Raw genomic sequence first — 22,292 nt, forward strand, 5'->3', positions numbered from 1 at the left:
CTGCCTCCCTGCCCCTAAAAGAAGCATTTATAAAACCCTTCAGTGGCTTTTCATTACTCTTGGGATATAACAACTCCTGAGTATGATCTACAATGCATGGGCCCTGAGTGTGGTCTAGAGCCCTAGCTAATTCTCACACCTCATCTTTCCTCCAGGCACACAGGCCTTTTGGTCCTGCAGTCTTGCTGTTTTCTCCTGGTACAGGGTCTTTGTACAGACTGCTTTCCCCTGTCTGGGAACACCTGCCACTGTTAACTCTCTCTTCATCCTCAGCTTTTGCTTCCTCAGGAAGGCCTTCCTTGATCTCCCCAATTAAGTTAGATCTGTGTTACTGGCTCTTAGAGTACCATGTACTGTCCTTTATATCACTTTTCACAAGTTTACACTATTTGTGGGATTGCATGACTGGAAGCTCCATGAGGGTTGGAACTGTGTCTACTTTTGCCCATCGCCATATGCACATCGCCTAGCATAATGATTGGCACTTAGTGTATGGACATTCTGGAAATACTTGTGGAACAAAGAGTAGTTCGGTACATGAATAGAACACAGCATCATCTCCTTTCTGAGGGGCTTGTAAAAATAAGGACATTGTTCATTTTTACATATACTTCTGAAGGTCATCATTATTGCTTTGTAGTCCCATTTCCTATCTAGGCATGTGCTGAACTGATATATCAAATTCTCATTTGTAACTCTGATGTTTCTTGCCTTTATTTTTTCAGTTCCCAGTAATTAACAGAGCTTACAATTGAGTTACAAGAAAAAGTGAGCTTTGCCTTTAATAAATTTACATGAATAGCAACAGGGTAATAACAGTAACTGTTTCCTGAGTTTCTGCTTTGAGTCAGGCTCCACGCTGGGCATTTCACATACGATTAATCCTCATACGATTGGAATTATTACCTCATTTTGCAAACAAGAAAACTCAGACTGAGAGAAGGAAATTGCCCAAGGTCACATAGCTAGCAAGCAATGGAGCCATGATTTCCACCCAGTTCTGGGTTATTCTGCCTCCACTGCAAATGTTCCCTGTATTATACTACATAACTTCTCATGAAGCAGCTAGTTACCTTACTAAGATGTCTGCATGCATGTATAATAGTTAATTTTGTTGGTTTGGGTATTGATATATGTGTATTTGGTTTTGATGATGTGTCTTAAAATATGGTTTAAAAATTGCACAGAAGAAAAATTTTGGAAGACCTTTACTCAGACCTATTGCCAACAGAGACATACACAGTCTATGCAAGAAATTGTGATGAAAATACTCTTGAGAAAAAATGTGTTCCCTAAGATAGGGTTGACAAACTCTCCATTTTGAGGTGTGGTCACAATAAAAATTTAATTTTTTGATATCTTCTTTAGCTTTTGTATAGGAGAAATAACTATTCATGGAACCAAATATGAAGAATAGTATCTCTCCAAACTTTATTTTTTTATTGTTTTTAACATTTATTTATTTTTGAGACAGAGAGAGACAGAGCATGAACGGGGGAGGGTCAGAGAGAGAGGGAGACACAGAATCTGAAACAGGCTCCAGGCTCTGAGCAGTCAGCACAGAGCCCGACGCGGGGCTTGAACCCACGGACAGTGAGATCGTGACCTGAGCCGAAGTCGGCCGCTTAACCGACTGAGCCACCCAGGCACCCCATCTCCAAACTTTAAAAAGCTAGGTGTTTTGTATGTTAATATGTACATATAAAAGCCTTTCTTCATGGGCTGGCAAAATTATAAGTTTGGCAGTGTGAAGGGTAATTTCTACATATCAGCATTAGTCTTCATTTTTATTATGTTACTAATTGTCTTAATTTCACTTTGCCAGAGCATATACTAACATTTGTAACTTGACCTGAAGTTGATAATTTTTGAATTATAGTTAACTTGAAAGATAATTAAGGGTTTCTTGAAGGGGGGGATAAAAAAGGGGGTCTCTTACTCATCTGTTCTATGTCTAAAACCTACAGAAAGTTTAAGTGGGACTCCCTGAGTTACATCTGTTTGCGCATAAGTTGTGAGAACTCTCTCTTTGTAATCAAACCATAAAATAAAGACTCACCTAGGATTCTAAGGATACTCAAATTCAGAAATTACAGCTTTTAAGGGTCTTGATTTTACATGGATTTCCCAGTAGTGATTAATAGGATAGAAGAATAGAATAGTTTTCAAGGCGCCTGGGTGGCTCAGTCGGTTAAGCGTCGGACTTCTGCTAAGGTCATGATCTCACAGTTCTTGAGCCTTGAATCAAGCCTTGCATCGAGCCTCGCATCGGGCTGTGGGCTGTCAGCTCGCAGTCTGCTTTGGATCCTCGGTCTCTCTCTCTCTCTCTCTCTCTCCCTGCCCCCCTCCCATGTGCGCTTTCTCTCTCTCTCAAAAATAAATAAACTCTGAAAAGAACAGAGTAGTTTTCTAAAGTACTTATGCATTTATGCATATTTTTATTTTATGTTGTTTAATTAATTTATTTTTGTGATAATGATTTCAGGAATTGAATTTAGTGATTCATCACTTATATAGAACACCCAGTGTTCATCCCAACAGGTGTCCTCCTTAATACCCCTTGCCCATTTAGCCCATCCCCCACTCAACACCCCTCCAGCAACCCTTAGTTTGTTCTCTGTATTTAAGAGTCTCTTAAGGTATGCCTCCCTTTGTTTTGTTTTGTTTTAATTTTTTTAATGTTTATTTATTGAGAGACAGAGAGAGGCAGAGTGTGAGTCAGGGAGGGGCAGAGAGAAAGAGGGAGACACAGAATCTGAAGCAGGCTCCAGACTCTGAGCTGTCAGCACAGAGCCCGACGCAGGGCTTGAACCCATGAACCGTTAGACGATGACCTGAGCCAAAGTCAGATACTTATCTGACTGAGTCACCCAGGCTCCCCTTTCTCTCTGTTTTTATATTATTATTATTATTTTTTTTTATAAAAGTTTTTTTTAACGTTTTATTTATTTTTGAGACAGAGAGAGACAGAGCATGAATGGGGGAGGGTCAGAGAGAGAGGGAGACACAGAATCTGAAACAGGCTCCAGGCTCTGAGCAGTCAGCCCAGAGCCCGACGCGGGGCTCGAACTCACGGACCGTGAGATCGTGACCTGAGCTGAAGTCGGATGCTTAACTGACTGAGCCACCCAGGCGCCCCTGTTTTTATATTATTTTTGCTTCCCTTCCCTTATGTTCATCTGTTTTGTATCTTAAATTCTTGTTTTACTTTTTTTAAGATTTGATTTTTAAGTGGGGCGCCTGGGTGGCTCAGCTGGTTAAATGTCTGAATTTGGCCCAGGTCATGATTTCACAGTTCGTGAGTTCGAGCCCCACATCAGGCTCTGTGTTGACAGCTTGGAGCCTGGAGCCTGCTTTGGATTCTGTGTCTCCCTCTCTCTCTGCCCCTCCCTAGCTCACGTTCGCTCGCGCATGTGCGCGCGCTCTCTCTCTCTGTCAAAAATAAACTTAAAAAAAAAAAAGATTTGATTTTTAAATAATCTCTACCCCCAACATAGGGCTCAAACTCATCACCCCAAGATCAGGAGTCATGTGTGCCACTGACTGAGCCAGCCAGGCACCACGCATATTTTCATCTTAGACCAAAGTTGGTTTTAATAACTTGTATAATGCTTCTTGCACATTAAAAATAATTCATGAATTTCTTTAAAGTTGCTGTAACAAATAATCTAATATTTATTTTCAAAGCCTCTAAAGAAAATTTCTATTTTAGAGTTAATGTTGTTCAGAGCATTATTGTGAAGTTAGTAAGTTAGTGCTTACATTGTAAGCACTCAGTAAAGTTAGCCTTTATCATAATATTCTCTGTTTTTGAATAGTGAAAGATTTTAGAGCCAAGTTAGCTTAAACTAATCCCAAGGGAGAAAAATATTTATATTTACCCTGGGGATTATCACTTAGCATGGATTCATATGAATGCCAGAAAATAGTTATCTTGTAACTCTATCACATAGTTTTCAAAAACCTATTCTAATTCTATGCTGTGGTTTGTGTTCTTATAACAGGGATCATCTGAAGCTAAAAATTTAACTGCCTTGCAGTGGACTTCAGAGATTTTTGGCATTTTTCCCAAGGGCAAGGGTTTTTGTCCTGGTTCTTGTGGCCAAGAACTTCCCTTTTCCCACAGCCTCACATGTCCTGTGCTAAATGTCATCTGTCCCCCCAGAAGTATCCATACGTCAAGGACCAGATGATTCATAACATTAAGTAGAGGCCTTCCAGAGAGCGGAAAGATGAAGAATTCTCATTATTTTCGTTATTGCCAGTAACTAATGATGTTGTAATTAACAATCAGGTGAAATCTCATCTGGATGTGAGAATTTTACTCTGTTAAAATTTCTGAGCATATCAATGGCCTTGGACTTCACTTTTGTGGATGTTAAGGAACCTGGAGGTTTTCTCTAGGAACCTGACTTTTAGTCAGGTTCAATTCAATTAATGAATTGAAAAGTAAGACACTTCCTTTGGAAAGGAGCTGAACTGTTTCACAGAGGTAAAAGTTAAATGTTCTCTCTCTCTCTCTCAAAAATTCACATTAAAAAAAAATTAGATGCCATCGTCCTAACTCTGTTCATATGCTAAAACCTACAGTGCCAGTTACAGCCATTTCATGCTTGTTCTACCACCCGCCTCGATGTCTCACAAAACTGGGGATATTTCCTTTTTCCAAATCAGTCATTATCATATTTGCCACCTGTGCATGCCTCTGTACAAGAGCTCCTTGGTTGCTCTTTCTGGCCACTGGAATAGTCCCTGTTTTTTATTCCTCTTCCTCCGGAGTAGGAGCAGATGTTCCTGGAACAGGTATTTTAGCCTGTATTCTTCAGTGCTGGAGGGCCTATACCTGCTGGAAGGAGCACTTTCATGTCTGACTTTGAAAAGACCTCTTGAGTAACTAACTGAAATAGCATGAGATAGGCAGCAGGGGTGGGAGACTGAGATGCCGTAGAGCCCATGGGAAGAGTGGTTTGTTTATTAAGGATTGGTTATCTCTTAGATCTAGATTATGAAATGATGAGAACAAAACAGGTTAGAGGTGACTTTTTCTTTAGTTTCTGATTCTAAGAAAAGCATTCCATTTTTCTCTAGGAAAGACCGTTTCTGTTTTATGTATTGGTTTCCTCTGAAATACCAAACCCACCCAAAACACACATGCATAGTTCTTGTCTTTTATTCAGCACAGGTGGCACAGAAATGACTAGCTTTATGGAATTCTTATGAAACCAGAATTCTCAGAATTGATGGGTGGATTCTAAAGAGAGCTGTCTATGACTTTAGTACTGAAGTGTCTAGGGACATTAATCCGTAAATTACTTGTTCATTCCTTGAACTGGCTAAGTTTTACGTTTGTATTTGCTTTTATATATATCATTAATTAAATGATATACATCATTATTAAAATAATATTTTTAAAAATAGTCTTAGGTTCTCTACAATGATCATATATTTCTTTTATCATTAAAATCAATAACATCTTGTAAAAAGTGCTGCATGCACTATATAAGTGTGGGATTATGTTATTAAATGCTGAGGGGCTCCTGAGTGGCTCAGTCGGTTAAGTAACTGACTTCAGCTCAGGTCATGATCTCATGGGTTCTAGCCCAGCATCTGGCTCTGCTGGCGGTTCAGGGCCGAGACATAGGATTCTGTGTTTCCCTCTCTCTGCCCCTCCCCTGCTTGCGCATGCTCGCTCTCTCGCTCTCTCTCTCTCTCTCTCTCCCTCTCTCCCCCTCCCCCTCCCCCTCTCTCTCCCTCTCTCTCTCAAATAATAAACGTTAAAAAATTTTTTAAAAATGCTGAGATCCTGGGGCGCCTGGGTGGCTCAGTCGGTTAAGCAGCCGACTTCGGCTCAGGTCATGATCTCGCGGTCCGTGAGTTTGAGCCCCGCGTCGGGCTCTGTGCTGACAGCTCAGAGCCTGGAGCCTGTTTCAGATTCTGTGTCTCCCTCTCTCTGACCCTCCCCCGTTCGTGCTCTGTCTCTCTCTGTCTCAAAAATAAATAAACGTTAAAAAATTTTTTTTAAAAAATGCTGAGATCCCAGTATTTAAATTTAATTAAAATCTAGCCTTTTTCTAAACAGAACTATTTGCAAGTGAAACCTGGGCCTTTTGGGAGATGATGGCAATAGCAATAAGTCTTAGGTAAACTTCAGGAATCCCCAGCTTCCTTTGTGGCTCCAGTTTTATTTTATATTTTTGAGTTTGTTTTGGTTTCCTTTTTTAAGGAACTTTTAGGAAACGTTAATTAATTTAAATAAGTAACATCCCTTACAGTTACAAAACGCTCAGTAAATAGTTGTGCTAATAGTATTCTTATTCTTTCTGCAACACCAAACAATTTTTTTTCAGGTAAGTAAAGGAAGAATAATTAAGAATTTAACTTTGTAGCAATGAGATAGAGGATTTCAAGATTGCCTGACTTCTGACAGTTACCATGCATGAGTAATGTATCTAGAAGATGGTAGTGGGGATACCTGCCGCTGATTTTATGCTGTTATCACTTTCTGCACCATTCATTAGTTCACTGATTTATTTAATCTTTCTTGGTTATAGATTACCTTTAGGTGCATTGGTCAGCATTGTCTTTTTTATTTTTTTTTTTCCCAGATAAAACTTTAAAGGTCATCTGATCTAAAAATGACTCATTTGTGGAGTGCGAAGAGTAACAGTTTATATTATCTTCTATATCTTTCTTTTTTAAAAAAATATTTTATTTATTTTTCGAGAGAGACTGTAAGCGAGGGAGGGGCAAAGGGAGAAGGGAACAGAGGATCTCACGTGGGCTCTGCTGACAAGCTGACAGCAGCGAGCCTAACGTGGGGCTTGAACGAACTCACAATCCGTGAGATCATGACCAGAGCCAAAGTTGGATGCTCAACTGATGGAGCCACCCAGGTGCTCCATCTTCCTTATCTTTCTTAAACAGCATTTGTGAAAACATACTCATTCCATGGTTTATCTCAGTGGTTCTCAACCAGGATGATATCAAAACAGCCCTCTCGGCCCCAAATAAATGTCTATGTCTAGAGATACATTTGATTGTCACAATTAGAGGGTGCTACTGGCATTTGGTGGGTAGAGGCTAGGAATGCTGTGAAACATCTATAAATGTATAGGACAGCCCACCACAACCAAGAATTATCAGACCCAGACTGGCAATAGTCCCAAGGTTGAGAAACTCTGTAATTTAGTTTTGTTTTTTTTTTTTTTAGAGAAAGCAAGCAGAGGAGAGGGGTGGAGGGGGGAGGGAGAGAGAGAGAGGGAGGGAGGAGAGAGAGTCTTAAGCAGGCTCCATGCTCAGCACCTAGCTTGATGCAGGGCTCCATCCCACGACCCTGGGGTCATGACCAAAATCAACAGTCATCCGCTCAACTGACTGAGCCACCCAGGCTCCCCGAGGAACCCTAGTTTATATCTGAAGGAATTTTGTAGTTCTTAGGAACAGAGATACAAATTCCTGCTTTTTAGTTGAAGATAGGTCTTTGGTTAACACATTTAGTATTTATTCAAATATGTGTCCCCAGATACTGATTTCTGGGATTAACTTTATGTACTGAAAAGTGAAAAACTCTTGTGTTTTATTTTATAGCATAACCATCACAGAGTATCGATAAAATGAGCCATTTGCAGGGGTTTTCAGGGATGGGAGGGATTTTATGTGACAAGGAGAACATTACTGAGCCCTGCCATGTAATGATAATGGGAGGTGTCATTTTTGCTTTCCCCTCTAAGTGTTTCTGAGCTTCTGTTCCTCCAATGAGTGAGGTGATTATTATGTATCTTCCTTTTCATGTTAATGTCTGCCAAGAGGAAGGTTTTACAGATTATAAACAGAAAATCTGTTCATTCAGCAATCATAATTGTCTACTGTGTACCAAGTTCTTGATCAGCATGGATGAGGGGCTCTCTGTCTTTGAGGAGTTGCCCTCTAGTTCTAAGCAGTTCTAGAATTGTGGGGTACCCACCAAGGAAGAGGCCCTCTTATACCCAGTGAGGGCAGGATCTCTGTCTCTATATCCTTAGTGCACATTGTGAGAGCTCAAAATACATTTGCTGAGGAATGAGTGAAAGCATGTTGAAATTATTTATTCCTCACACAACCCACGAAACTGGTATTCTTTTGCTCAGGATGATTGTCTATGTGATAATTGGGATGATGCTCAGAGGCTTTCAGTAATTTACCAAGGAGGCAGCACTGGGACACAAACTCTGATTAAATGCGGTGCTCGTTCTAATAAACTTCGTCTGTTTTACCGACATATTTCTATGTATGACACACCTATATACATATACACCAGAAATAGCTCTCTCGGCACTTGGGGGTTGAAGATTCCTGGTTTCTGCTATTCCCAAGTTTTCCTACAGAGAAGTGGCTACATTGTTACCAGCTGGTTATTGTACATTTATTTATGAAAGAAATTATATGCTTTAATGGGGTTAATGAACTTGGGGGTTCATATAGGTCTCTGGCTGTACCTCTCAGAATGTTAATAGGTCTCCCCTTTGCCTTTATAAAGCCAGTCTTTAGTCTTTTATATATAAAGTTTAATCTTTCATGTATTATAATCAGCATAATGGGGAAGCATATGTAATATACATCCTAGGATGAAACTGTAGCTTTTTTTTTCTTTAATTTTTTAAATGTTTTATTTATTTTTAAGACAGAGAGAGACAGAGCATGAGTGCAGATGGGGCAGAGAGAGAGGGAGACACAGAACCCAAAGCAGGCTCCAGGCTCCAAGCTGTGAGCACAGAGCCCGACGCGGGGCTCGAACTCACTAACTATGAGATCATGACCTGAGCCGAAGTCGGATGCTCAACCAACAGAGCCACCCCGGCACCCCTGAAACTGTAGCTTTTTAAATTGTTTTTCCCTGGCGCCTGGGTGGCTCATTCAGTTAAGCAGCTGACTCTTGATTTTGGCTCAGGTCATGATCTCAAGGTCGTGGGATATTGGGCCCCGCGTTGGGTTCTGTGCTGAGCGTGGAACCTATTTAGGATTCTCTCCCTCTCCCCGCCCCCTGCCCCTCTCATGCTCTTCTCTCCCAAAATAAATAAACCTAAAAATATAAATAAATAAATAGTTTTTTTCCATGATACCTTCACTTTGCTCTTGTTTTGGCTGCACTTAAGCTAGAGTTTATTTCTCAATTCTTGCCAAGTGTAAAAGTTGAGAAAAATTTTTCCTAAAAACAAAAAAAAAATTTTTTTTCTCCTTCTTTCACTTTCTATACTCACAGGTTTCTCTCGTAGATTCATAAAGGAAGAAAAAGAGTTACCGAGAGGAAGACCTGGAGCCTCAAACATAATACACAAGCATCAGAAAAGCTTTACTTGGGAAAAGCCGTTTGTTTCACTCAGTGTAGCTCTTCCATGCCAGGAAAACCCCTGAAGTGATGAGAAAATATTTCTAGTGAGGTTAGGGACTTAACAGTGATACAGCTAGCAAGATTAAAATATACAGGATTTCCAGTATACTTTTGTTTTCAAAAACATAACTGTACATCTTTTTTTTTTTTTTTTTCTTTAGCGATCCAAAACATCATTTTCTTTCATAGCTGATATCAAACTAAGCAAATGCTAGCTTTGGAGGTGATTTTGTGAGAAAATTAGAAGCAACTGGAAATTTGTGTTTTGAATGATAATGCTTGGAAACTCTAGTCAGGACCTCTAATTGTTATCGTGCTGTCCTTAGAGTGCTACAAATATTGGTAAAAGCCCATGTCAAAACTTGTGATAACAATAGTGACTAAGCATTTACCTATTAGGATGACTGTAATTTAAAAAAAAATTTTTTTTTAACATTTATTTTTGAGAGACAGAGACAGAGCACGAGCGGAGGAGGGGCAGAGAGAGAGGGAGACACAGAATCGGAAGCAGGCTCCAGGCTCTTGAGCTGTCAGCACAGAGCCCGACGCGGGGCTCGAACTCACAAACTGTGAGATCATGACCTGAGCTGGTCAGTTACTTAACCGACTGAGCCACCCAGGCACCCCAGGATGACTGTAATTTTTAAAAATATTTATTTATTTGGGGGAGAGTGCAAATGGGGGAGGGGCAGAGAGAGGGGGACAGAGAATCCAAAGCTGGCTCTGTGCTGACTGGCTGACAGCAGCGAACTCAGGAACTGTGAGATCGTGACCTGAGCCCAAGTCCGACGCTTACTCAGCTGAGCCATCCAGTGCCTCTGGCTATAATTTTTTTTTTAAAAAGAAAGAAAATAGGGGCGCCTGGGTGGCTCAGTCAGTTAGGTGTCCAACTTCGGGTCAGGTCATGGTCTTGAGGTTCTTGAGTTGGAGCCCTGCGTCGGGCTCTGTGCTGACAGCCCAGCAGTTCCTGAGTTCCTGAGTTCGCTGCTGTCAGCACAGAGCCCGCTTCGGATTCTGTGTCTCCCTCTCTCTCTGCCCCTCCCCTGACTTGTTATCTGTCTCTCTCTCTCTTTCAAAAAATGAATAAACATTAAATAAGTAAATAAATAAATAAGACAGAAAATAACAAGTATTGGTATTGTTGGTGGGAGTGTAAAAGGGTGAAGCCACTGTGGAAAACAGTTTGACGGTTTCTTAAAAGATTAAAGGTAGAACTACCATGTAACCCTGCAATTTTACTTCTAGGTGTATGTCCATGTCATAGCATCAGTCACAGTAACCCAAAGGTAGAAGCAACTTGAGTGTCCGTCGACAGATGGATAGTTAAACAAAATGTGTTATATACATACAATGGAATATTACTCAGCCTTAAAAAGACATGAAATTTTGATATATGTTACCATGTGGATGAACCTCAAAAACACTGCTTATTGGGGCACCTGGCTGGCTTAGTCAGTGGAGCGGGTGACTCTTGATCTCAGGGTTGTGAGTTCAAGCCCCATGTTGGGTGTAGAAATTACTTAAGAATGAAATCTTAAAAAAAAAACAAAAACAAAAAAAAACAACAACCCACTATGCTTATTGAAATAGGTCAGACACAGAAAGACAAATATATGATTCCATTTACATGAGGTAACTAGAATAGGCAAATTTATAGAGAGAAAGTAGAGCAGTAGGGTTGGGGGAAGATGGGAAAGAGGATTATTGTTTAATGGGTACTGAGTTTTGTTGGGGGTGATGAAAAAGTTTGGGTATAGATAGTGGTGATGGTTACCCACCATTATGAATGTATTTAATGCCACTGATTTGTATACTTATGAATGGTAAATATAATGAATATTATATGTAGGGGCATCTGGGTGGCTCAGTTGGCTAAGTGTCCCGACTTATGCTTTCAGGATGGAGCCCTGCCTGAGTCAAGGATTCTTGGTCTCTCTCTCTCTGTCTCTCTGCCCTCCCCCGCTGGTGTGTGCACCCTCTCTCTCCCTCTTTCTCTCTCTCTCTTAAAAATAAAACACATTAGGGGCGCCTGGGTGGCTCAGTCAGTTAAGCGGCCGACTTCGGCTCAGGTCATGATCTCGCGGTCCGTGGGTTCGAGCCCCGCGTCGGGCTCTGTGCTGACAGCTCAGAGCCTGGAGCCTGTTTCAGATTCTGTGTCTCCCTCTCTCTGACCCTCCCCCATTCATGCTCTGTCTCTGTCTCAAAAATAAATAAAACATTTAAAAAAAAAATTAAAAAAAAAATTAAACACATTAAAAAAAGGAAAAAAGATAAATATTATGTGTATATTTTACCACCATAAAATAATGGTTAAGCACTATTCTAATTGCTTTACAGGTTTTAATGTTTTGGTTAGTGAATAATGCAGCTGGTGAGGCATAGGAAAGAGAATAGGTGTTAATTCCACTTCTGGTTTGGCTGCTGATCTTAAGCCTAGAATCGCTTATGTAAGTGCCATTTCTCAGTTACAGAATGTAGCTATGTTAATAATTTGTTAGGATGTAAATTGTCGTCTGTTTTTAAGCTCTTGAATGTTTCACATGTGAGATCCAGTTAAGGTCTACTCTACTCTGTAGGAGAATAAGGAATTTTCTGTGTGGGACAAAGCACTGAATGTTATGATGCAAATGGACCCAATTTGTACAGCATCTTCCTCTTCCCCCACCCCCACTCCCAGTATAGTTCTGGGAGTGACTTGAAATATTGATCTGGAGCAGTGGTTCTCAGAGAGTGGTCTCCAGACCAGCTATGTGAGCATGCCATCAGAGCTTTTTAAAAATGCACATATTCAACTCCCACCCCAGACCGACTGAATCAGAAACTCTAGGCTTAAGGTTCAATAATCTATATTCAACAAGCCTCCAAACACACACTCAAATTTGAGAACTGGTGATCTAGAGAATAGGGTGTTGCGTTGGTAGGGGAACCATCTAAAAGTGGGTTTAAATACTCAGGCTCACTTCAGGAAGAGAAGGCCTAGATTTACAAATTGACTCTAGAACTGTAAGTATAGAACTAGTTTGAACTGGATGAAAGCTCCAGGTATTGTCTGATTCTAGACTAGAACTCTACTGTTCCCTGGTAAAGGAACAGTAAGGCAAAGTTCTCAAAACGCTAGCATTTACCATGGTTTCTCTCATCCAAAGAAAGAGCAGAGCCTGTACCTACTTTAGAAATAGAAATTGAACCACAATGTCTACATGGTTGAAAACAACAGGGCATTGAGACACCTGATGTCCCCTGCAGATGGCATTCCCTAGAGACATGCTTGGCTTCCAAGGGAGTACTGAATGAAAGGAGACACAGGCTGTTCTGATTCGGCCAGGAAAACCTGCCAACTTTGACAGGGCTATTCCATAGGGAAGCTCGTGTTACTGCAATGTCAGTTGCCCTGATAATCTGGACCTAGGAGTTACCAGATTTTACTGTCTGAATCCTGCCAGGGAGCTGAGCCCAGTTCTAATTGGAACTGAAAATGGGGTGCTGCAGTGAGGACAGCCAGATTACAGGCAGCTTTTGCAGGCTTCATTCTTTGTAGGTTTGTGGCCTCTTAGGTACAGTAAACTGTACTACTTGTACTATTTTAGGAACATGAATAGGTTTGCCCTTGAGTTTGTTTATCTGAGAGCCTCCTTAGGCTGGGGAGTATTGATTCAATGAGTTTGAAATGGCTGAGGTGTGAGGTGTGACATTGCCTAATGAAGTGCTCTGGCCACCTATATCCCTTTCAGGGAGTAATGGACATTTAGGAAGAGTTCCAGTGTCTTGAGTATGTGATAAAGACACAGGACTCTGTTACCTAGAGTACAAGTTGTGGGGCTTATCTTAGGAAAAAAGCAAGAGGCTAGTTACATTTGGTGGAGACTAGCAGCAGCAGGTCTAATCTACAGGTGAAGGCCAGGTTAACAACAGCTCTGACATGCCAGGTCCTAGAGTTGTGAGCTAGCAGTCATCAAGTCACTCCTCTCAGATCCATGTGACATGGGCAAAATTGAATTTGAGGTGTGTGTGTGGAGAGGGAGAGGGGGAGAGGGAGATAAAGATGAAGGGAGGAATGTGTTAGTTATCGAGGAACAGAAGTAGTTGACAGGTAACTGCTATTGTGTGAAGAGGAAGAAATATAGAACCAGGAAGGGGACTAGTTATTGTGGTTTCAAAGCTTCTCACTCTTCTGATCTTTTCCTGAATTGATTCTCATTTGCCAGTAACCTTAAAATTTAGCACTCAGGACTGAAGACAGTCTTACAAATAAAGTCTGATGGCCTCCTTGTTTGGGGCTTACTTGTTTTGGACACTGTGCTTCTGTAATGTGTTCCAAAATCACAATAATTTTTGGCAGTGTTGGCAAACTATTGACTCATAAGTTCAAGTTAACGAAGATCCCTAAGTCTTTTCTTATGTGTTCCTGTTAAATTTCTTCTGGTGTTTCTAAAATTGATTTTCTTGCACTTTTCCTGTATAAATTTTATTCTGTTAGATTTAATGTTCACTGAGCATTTTGTGAACATTTTTGTTAAGCCTTATGTGCCAAGAACTTTACAAATATTACCTTTTCTCTCCTCTTGTAACAATTCTGTGAAGTGTAATTTCTGTTTTATAGAATAGAAATTAAGGCTCAAACAAATTAAGTAATTTGCTTGCGTTCTAAACAGTGAAGTAGAATCAGGCATTCAAACCGGTCTGACTCCAAAGTCTCTTGCTTTTGAATACCATTCTTGCCCATTGTTCCATCCCGTTTTGATCTTTTAGATCTGTGTTCTGTTTTAAATATATTTGTTCTCTGGGGCACCTGGGTGGCTCAGTCAGTTGAGTGTCCAACTTCAGCTCAGGTCATGATCTCACGGTTCGTGAGTTTGAGCCCCGCGTCGGGTTTGTGCCGATAGCTCGGAGCCTGGAGCCTGCTTCGGGTTCTGTCTCCCTCTGTCTCTGCCCCGCCCCCCTCTCACTCTGTCTCTGTCTCTCAAAAATGAATAAACGTTAAAAAATTTTTTTAAATATATTTATTCTCTTAGCTAAAGGCCCTCTTACATTGTCAGCATGACCCAGTGATCTTATCTAAGTCATTTATAACAGTGGGACCAGGCCAGGTATGGATGCAGAGCAAATCAAGGGAAAGAGCATGGCCTTTAGAGTCGGATTTGGTTTTGGAATCTTGGTCATATCATCACAAGTGGTGTGACATGGCAAGGTTCTTAACTTGTCTGGGCCTCTATTTCCTTATATATAAAATGCCTTAATACCTACAAACGGGCCTGTTGGAATGGTTGAATAGAAAATGAATGCAAAGTGCTTTAGATTATGGCCCATCCCAGCATACTGTATGCTCTCAATAAACATTAGTTTACTTGTCTCTCTCATTTCAGGGAATTCTTTAAGGTCTTTTTATTTTTTTGTGTCCTTTAAAATTCATCCCCCCAGTCCTATTGATTTTTTTTTTTTTTTTTAATTTAATGGACTGTCTTTGGGTATAGTTGTTTAGTTTCCCACAGGGCTATCATATGCCCCACTGTGGCAGCATACTTGGCTATAGAAAGTAGTGGTTAAGAGCTATACCACAAATTTCTGCTGGAGTGTGAGCAAGGTGCTTAAAACTCACTCTGCCTCAGTTTCATCACGTGTAAAACGTGGGTAAAAATACTACCTACCATGAAGAGTTGTTATAAGGATTAAATAAGTTAATATATATGAAGTCCTTGGAACAGTGCTTGGCAGATAGTGCTGTTTAATCTTTGCTAGTATTAATATCTGTAAGTTACAGATAATAATACCTACCTTGTATGGTTATTATGAGAAATAAGTGTGTCAGGCTCCTGGGTGGCTCAGTCAGTTGAGCGTCCAACTTTGGCTCAGTCATGATCTCATGGCCCCGTGTTGGGCTGTCTGCTGTCAGCACAGAGCCTGCTTCGGGTCTTCTGTCTCCTTCTCTCTCTTCCCCTCCCCTGCTTGTACCCTCTCTCTCCCTGTCTCAAAAATAAATAAACATTAAAAAAAAATAAGTGTGTCAACTGCTTAATATTTTGCCAAGCAAATAAATATAACAAATTAATAGAAGGAAATCTCACTGTGAACAAAGATATCATGAAACACTTGTCAAATGCCTTGCTGAAATGTAAATCTCTTCCATGTATTCGTGATTTTCAAACTTTACCATATATAAGAATCACCTGGTGGAGGGGGGCAGGCACCTAGTGGCTCAGTCAGTTAAGTGTCTGATTTCAGCTGAGGTCATGATGTCATGGTTTGTGAGTTCGCTGTCAGCGCAGAGCCCACTTCAGATCCTTGGTCTCCCTTTCTCTCTGCCACTACCCTGCTCGCATGGCTCCCCCTGCCCCTCTCTCTCAATAAATAAATAAATAAATAAATAGACACTAAAACAAAAAAAAAGAATCACCTGGGGATCTTGTTAAAACAGATTATGATTCAGCAGGTTTGTGGTGGGGCCTGAGAGTGCATTTCTGAACAAGCTCCTAGGTGAGGCCAGTGCTGCGGACTTCATTTTGAGCAGCACTGTAATATTCTGTTCCTTTCTTTTTCAGTCTAGTTGTATTCTTTCTTGAAAGACTTGTTTTTAGTAAATCATTTCTGATAATCACTACTCCCCTTTCTAAAAGGTCAAAGCGCACTTAAAAAACAAACAAACAAAAAAACCCGTTGGCTAAGCTAGGTGTGTATGCATGTAAAAGAAAGATAAATTGTACGGTCTACTGGGGATTGATGTCAGAGACTGGGAACTTTTGTAACCCTCAGTAGACATCCCCTCTTTGGAATTAGGACCATGTTTGCTCATTCTCAGGTTTTGATAACCTTGCTCATCCTTAAGGTTCTGCAGCAGATGGTCATCAGGCTCCCCTGGGATTCTCAGGATTGTTAGGTTTTGCAGGTCTGGAGACTTGAACTGATTTGGAATAATCAGGGGTTCTATTCTGAGCTTCAGTTCTTGCTTTCCACAAGGCTTGTTCTTCCCCTCTTCAAGTTGAAGATGATACTTGTTGATAGAGAAATGGAAGATCTCTCTTTCTGCCATCTTTCCGTGTTGCCATAATGGTGTGCATGAATGTCCTGGCAGATGCTCTCAAGAGCATTAACAATGCTGAAAAGAGAGGCAAACCAAACGCCAGGTTCTTATTAGGCCCTGCTCCAAAGTCATCATCCGATTTCTGACTGTGATGATGAAGCATGGTTACATTGGCGAATTTGAAATCATCAATGATCACAGAGCTGGGAAAATTGTTGTGAACCTCACAGGCAGGTTAAACAAGTGTGGAGTTAAACAAGCTCCAGGTTTGATGTACAAGTCAAAGATCTAGAAAAATGGCAGAATAATCTGCTCCTGCCCTGCCAGTTTGGTTTCATTGTACTGACAGCCTCAGCTGGCATCATGGACCATGAAGAAGCAAGACAAAAACACACAGGAGGGAAAATCCTGGGATTCTTTTTTTAGGGATGTAATACGTACGTGCAAAGAAAATGCCTCACTGGAAAAAAAAAAGAGAGAGAGAGAAATGGAAGAAGAGGAGTTGATCTAGACGGTTCTCACAGAGCCCTTTTTGTTAGCCTTAGCTTTATTAACAGGCCTTTTGGGCAGTGACTTTCCTGGCACTTTTCCTTTAGGTCAGAACCACCATTCTATTATCTTTTTGACTGTGCCCTCTTCCACTTTCTTTATACATGTGTATGTGATTTGAACATCTATACTCAATGGAGAATGCTGTGCAACCATACTAGTTAATACTTAAAAAAAATTTTTTTATGTTTATTTTTGAGAGAGAGAGAGACAGAGACAAAGTGTGAGCGAGGGAGGGGCAGAGAGACAGGGAGACACCGAATCCAAAGCAAGCTCCAGGCTCTGAGCTGTCAGCACAGAGCCCGATGAGAGGCTTGAACTCTCGGACCACAAGATCATGACCTGAGCCAAAGTCAGACGCTCAACCAACCGATCCACCCAGGCGCCCCCAGAATGTCACTTTTGAGGGTTTCTGTAAAAAATACTAGCATCTGTATTCTCTTTAGAATTTTAGGTTTTTCAGATTTTAATTTTGTGAAACCTACATTTTTAGAGGCGTATAACAAATGGATAAAAATGTGGGCTCTCCATCTGCACTGACAGCATGGAGCCTGTTTGGGATTTTCTCTCTCCCCCTCCCTGCCTCCCTCTCTCTCGAAATAAATACTAAAAAATAAACCTTTAAAGTTTTAGGGAAAAAATGTGGGCTCTCCAGAGTCAGAAAACCTGTGTTCTGATGCAGCCTCCACCACTTTTCTCATTTGGGGACCTTGGGCAAGTTAACAGTTGGAAATCTGAGTTTTCTAATCTTGCTACATGGATAAGAGTATCAACCTCCTTAGGGCCATTGAGAGGACTTGACAGTCCTTGTAAAACTATCTGGTAGTTAGAATTCAGTATCAATAAATATTAGTTGTTGTTAACAGCTAATTTTATTAAAGGTCTAATGTTATTTAAATCACTGTGGCAAGGTTTACATAATGCCTTCACAGCCAATTTTTTGATTATATGAGATGGACAGGTATTATCCCTTTTTGGATGAGGAAACTAAGGCCTGAAGAGTGTTGACCGGGCTCAGGTACACATACTGTGGCAGAACTGGGTCTTTACTCCAGGATTACTGGTGCCACATCTAGGACTTGCTCTCTTAACTGCCTTCTTCTGACAGCACTTTAGTTGTTGGCTGTCACACTTTCAAAGATTACATGGTTACTTTCTCTTTTTCAACTAGTCTGTCTGCTTGGTTTGGATGCAGTCCAGTATAGTAGTTCCTCATCCTTTTAGGATGAAACTGTCAGCAAGAATTTTCTACCCCTTCTCCCCCTTTAAAATAAATACCTATTCGGCAAATGACAAGGTGCTTGAAGTTCCCTATCTCTAACATTCTTATTACCACACCAGTTTTGGAACCTGAGTCAAGAAAACAATCCATATTCTTCATCATTGAGCAGACTGAAGGGTACTCCAACAGCTGTATCATGTCCCTTACTCTTGTATCCTCATTCAGAAATTCTCCAGTGTGGTTTGTGGATTTCTACTGGAGACTATCATTTTGAGACATACTGCCATCGGTCTTCCCTTTTTAAGATTTGAATGAGATTTGCCCATTCATTGGTGTACTGCATTCACAAATCCATTAACTCCAATTTTCCCTGGTAGTGACCATGTCTTATTCATTTTATAAAATTCATAAACTTTAATTTATTTTGGATATCTCTATTATAGATGTCTTAAGATATTGGCAACTTAATTCTCGGGTATTTTCTTTTGTGACTTAATAGTTACCTCTTCCATTGCTTTTCTTCTCATAGCATTCCTGGTTTTTTGTCCAGTTTTATCCTGGAATTTTTCTCTTTTCCTCTATTTTCAGTTTTGAGTTCTCATAGATTGGCAAGTAAGTGTTCAGACAAACGTGTTCCTCCTACTCCCCGTGAACAGCATTCATTTAGCAGACTGAGAGCCCATAATCTTTTTTATACATTTACTCATTAAAATGGTGCCAAGCACTGTGCTTGGTGGGGAGTATGCAGTTGTGCATCTCCCCAAGCTTATAGTCTAATGGGAGCAGACAGATAATAATATAAGCTTTTATAATACTGTGTGCTTATTTATTTATGTATTTTAATGGATATTGTTTCTTTTTTTAATTTATTTTTTATTGTTTCAATTTAAATCCTTGTTAGTTAACATATAGTGTAATAACGATTTCACGAATAGAATTTAGTGATTCATCACTTATATATAACCCCGCAGTGCTCATCCCAACAAGTATCCTTCTTAATACCCATTGCCCATTTAGCCCATCCCCCCACCCAACACCCCTCCAGCAACCCTCAGTTTGTTCTCTGTATTTAAGAGTTGCTCATGATTTGAAGAAGTAGGATTTAGAACGGACACCTAAAGAGTGGTAAGTAGTAGACCAAGTGGGGGTGTAGGGGAAGAATGTTCCAGTATGATCTGGAAAGTCAACTCCAGTTTATTGATAGACATTCACATTCCTCCTTTTTTCCCCTAAAGTCTCAGCTTTCAATTGGAAAAAGATAAACATTGTTGGCTAAGACCTCTCTCACCCCCTGGGTCCTCCAAGTCCTTTAGATTCTTATTTTTTCCCTAGAAAGACTTTTCAGGTTTCTTCTGGTTGTTTGGTTTGCCACTTCATTAACCAACTGGAAGGGGTAGCAGTTGGCAAGCTGCTGGTTTTTTTCTCATAGTGACCAACTATTCCCCACCCTTGCCCCGGGACTCCATGTGGGAACCTGAATGATTTTGCTCTTGCTGGTGGTGAGGAGCCTTCTGTTTATTCTCCAGATTTCTGTTTTCTTCTTTTTTTCTCTTCTGTCTTACCATCTTCTGTTCCTCAACCTCTTGACATGTATTTTCTCTTCTGACAACTTAGAAATGTTTACTTCCTTGTTTTCTTGTTGAATCATTTCCTCCATTGTCTCTGGGAGCTCTTTATCCTCTGATAACTTTAATCTGGAGAGGTAGGTTTTTAAGCCTGGAGGAGAGATGCCAGCTTGTGTTTACTAAACATGCTATTGACAGATGCCACCAGGAAGAAAGTGAGTGTGGCACAATCCCTGCAGGAGCTTGGAACATCCCCCTGTTTAGGGCTAGGAGCTAGGAGTTCCAAAAGCAGCTATAAATCCCCTCTTTGTCGAGCTCCCTAAACTCATTCCTTTTTGCCGTGATATGAAGACTATTAACAAACTTATCATTTGGTGGGATAGTTTAAAATACTTTTTAAAGCAGTGTGTTCAGATATTCCTGTTATATATTTTAGTTGAAAGCTATATAAAATTAACACATTTTATTTTTTTAGTAGATAATATAGTCACATGAAAGAGAACATGGTAAATATTTCCTTCTCTTGCCATGTGTCTCAGCTACCTAAGTTGTCCTCTGAGACCTAGGGGCCTCTGGCAGGCTGCCCTAAGGTGGGCCACTTTGGCATGAACATTATTTTGGGTTAAAAATAATCAAAACCGAGGAGATACAGGAAAAGCTCTCTTTCAGGTCTTCAGCTGCCTAAATTTACATTGGAAAGGAGAGCCTATACCTGGAAGAAAGCTGTTAAAACTGGCTCCCCTTTACCTAAGAAACTTACCTGCATAATAAGGCAACCTTTGTTTTTCAAAATACAGCTTTTCACCTTCCTGTAATGGCTTTCCTCCCCCTTTGTATCCTCCAACCTACCCCTCTCTTTAGCTCACGTAAACTTCTTGTTGCCTCATTGTCTTTGGATTGCTTGTCTGTGTGGATTCCCCATATGTACACTATTAAATTTTATTTTCTCCTGTTAATCTGTCTCGTGTCAATTTGATTCTAAGTCCAACTAGAAGGACCGTGAAGGGGTGAGGAAAGTCTCCCCCAACTCCCCAACAGAGACAACCAATGTTACTGGTTTCTTATATATTCTTCCAGAATAATTTTGTGCCTAGGCAAACATGTGACATATATATTACCTGACAAGATGAATGATCACATGTCTTGTATTTCTCAAGGCCATGTGAAGTGGAAAGACTAGGATTTGAAGACTTACATTCAAACCTCAGCACCTTAGCTCTGTCCTTATTAGTTTAGTAACCTTGGGCAGCTTGCTTAAGCTCTGGGTGCTTTGATTTCTTTATGTTGTTAATAGTACTTAGTATATGTACAGTTCCTTCTTTGGTGCATGGTAATGCTTCACAGCTGGTTGCTACCTTTGTTATTTCTTGCTGGACCATATTCTTTGGCCTGTGTGAACTGGAAGGAGCAAGAAGTGAATGGATTGAATTGCTTTCTTTACTATAATATGTGATAAATGCTCTCTTACATATAGAAGGGAATCTGATGGGCACCTGGGTGGCTCAGTCACTTACAGCGTTTGACTTTAGCTCAAGTCATGGTATCATGGTTTGTGGTTCAAGCCCCACGTCAGGCTCTGTGCTGATGGCTTGGAGCCTGGAACCTGCTTCAGATTCTCTCTCTCTCTCTGCCCCTTCTCCCACTCACACTCTGTCTCTCTCTCTCTCAAGAACAAATAAACATTAAAAAAATTTTTTTAGAAGGGAATCTGAGCCAGGGGAGACAGAAATAGCATTTTTGAAAGGAAGAGAACGTCTTTTGCTCCTCAGGTGTTAGAGCCTGACTATTCCTGATCTGGGGCCTTCACACACTTGGCTGATGGTGTGCTGATAAACCCTAGCCCTTCACTTCCGCTGGTTAGGAAGTTTTTAACACTGAAGAGCTTTTCACATTAAATAGCTAAATTAACCCTTCTGTGTTGCCTGAAGCTTTGGACTCTTGTGGGAAGCTTAAAACTTGGTCAGCCCTACTTTGAGTTTCCTGCTCTTCAGTTCCAAGTGTGATGTTAATGCTTTAATAGCAGTTAGGTTTTTTTCTTCTTGGTTCTTACACAGTCAGTGCTTGATGTAATCGATGGAAGAGTCTGGAGTTTTAGTACCATTCCCATTTTATTTCATCAGAAGGATTGTATAAGGCCTTTCTTCATGGTTATCTGGCCTTAGCATTTTTTAAAGGTAAACTATAATTATATTTTATTTGTTTATTTTTAAGTAATCTCTATGCCCAACGTGGAGCTCCCAACTCACAACCCAAGATCAAGAGTCACATGCTGTAACTACTGAACCAGCCAGCCAGGGGTCCCTGGGATTTGTAGGACTTTAAGTTTGACGTTCACTTGGTCTCTTAATGTGTAAAAGAAAGAGATTTTATGTCTTGCAGTACATGAATACCAGAATAAAAAGACCTGATAATGTGGGATATTTTTTAAAGTAAGACAGTTTTTGAATACCCACTGTGCAGTGTTCTGTGTTGGATGTTGTTTTAAGCAGCTGCTTGTGAGTTCCCAAACTACTGTTGTCCAGATTGCTGAGAGTAGTCCTATTAATGATTTCTTTCATAAACAAATACATTTAC

At 40.5% G+C, this 22,292-nt stretch overlaps 1 protein-coding gene and 1 pseudogene across 2 annotated transcripts in view; both read left to right on the forward strand.

Annotated features, from left to right (window-relative positions):
• The window catches only part of PTPN9 (protein tyrosine phosphatase non-receptor type 9), an 81,997-nt gene that overhangs the window by 2,987 nt on the left and 56,718 nt on the right, over positions 1-22,292 (forward strand). The gene's annotated exons all lie outside the window — the stretch shown is intronic.
• On the forward strand, positions 16,394-16,823 carry LOC107179872 (annotated as a pseudogene).

The sequence above is a fragment of the Panthera tigris genome, chromosome B3 (assembly GCF_018350195.1).
Source record: "Panthera tigris isolate Pti1 chromosome B3, P.tigris_Pti1_mat1.1, whole genome shotgun sequence".
Classification (NCBI taxonomy): Eukaryota; Metazoa; Chordata; class Mammalia; order Carnivora; family Felidae; genus Panthera; species Panthera tigris.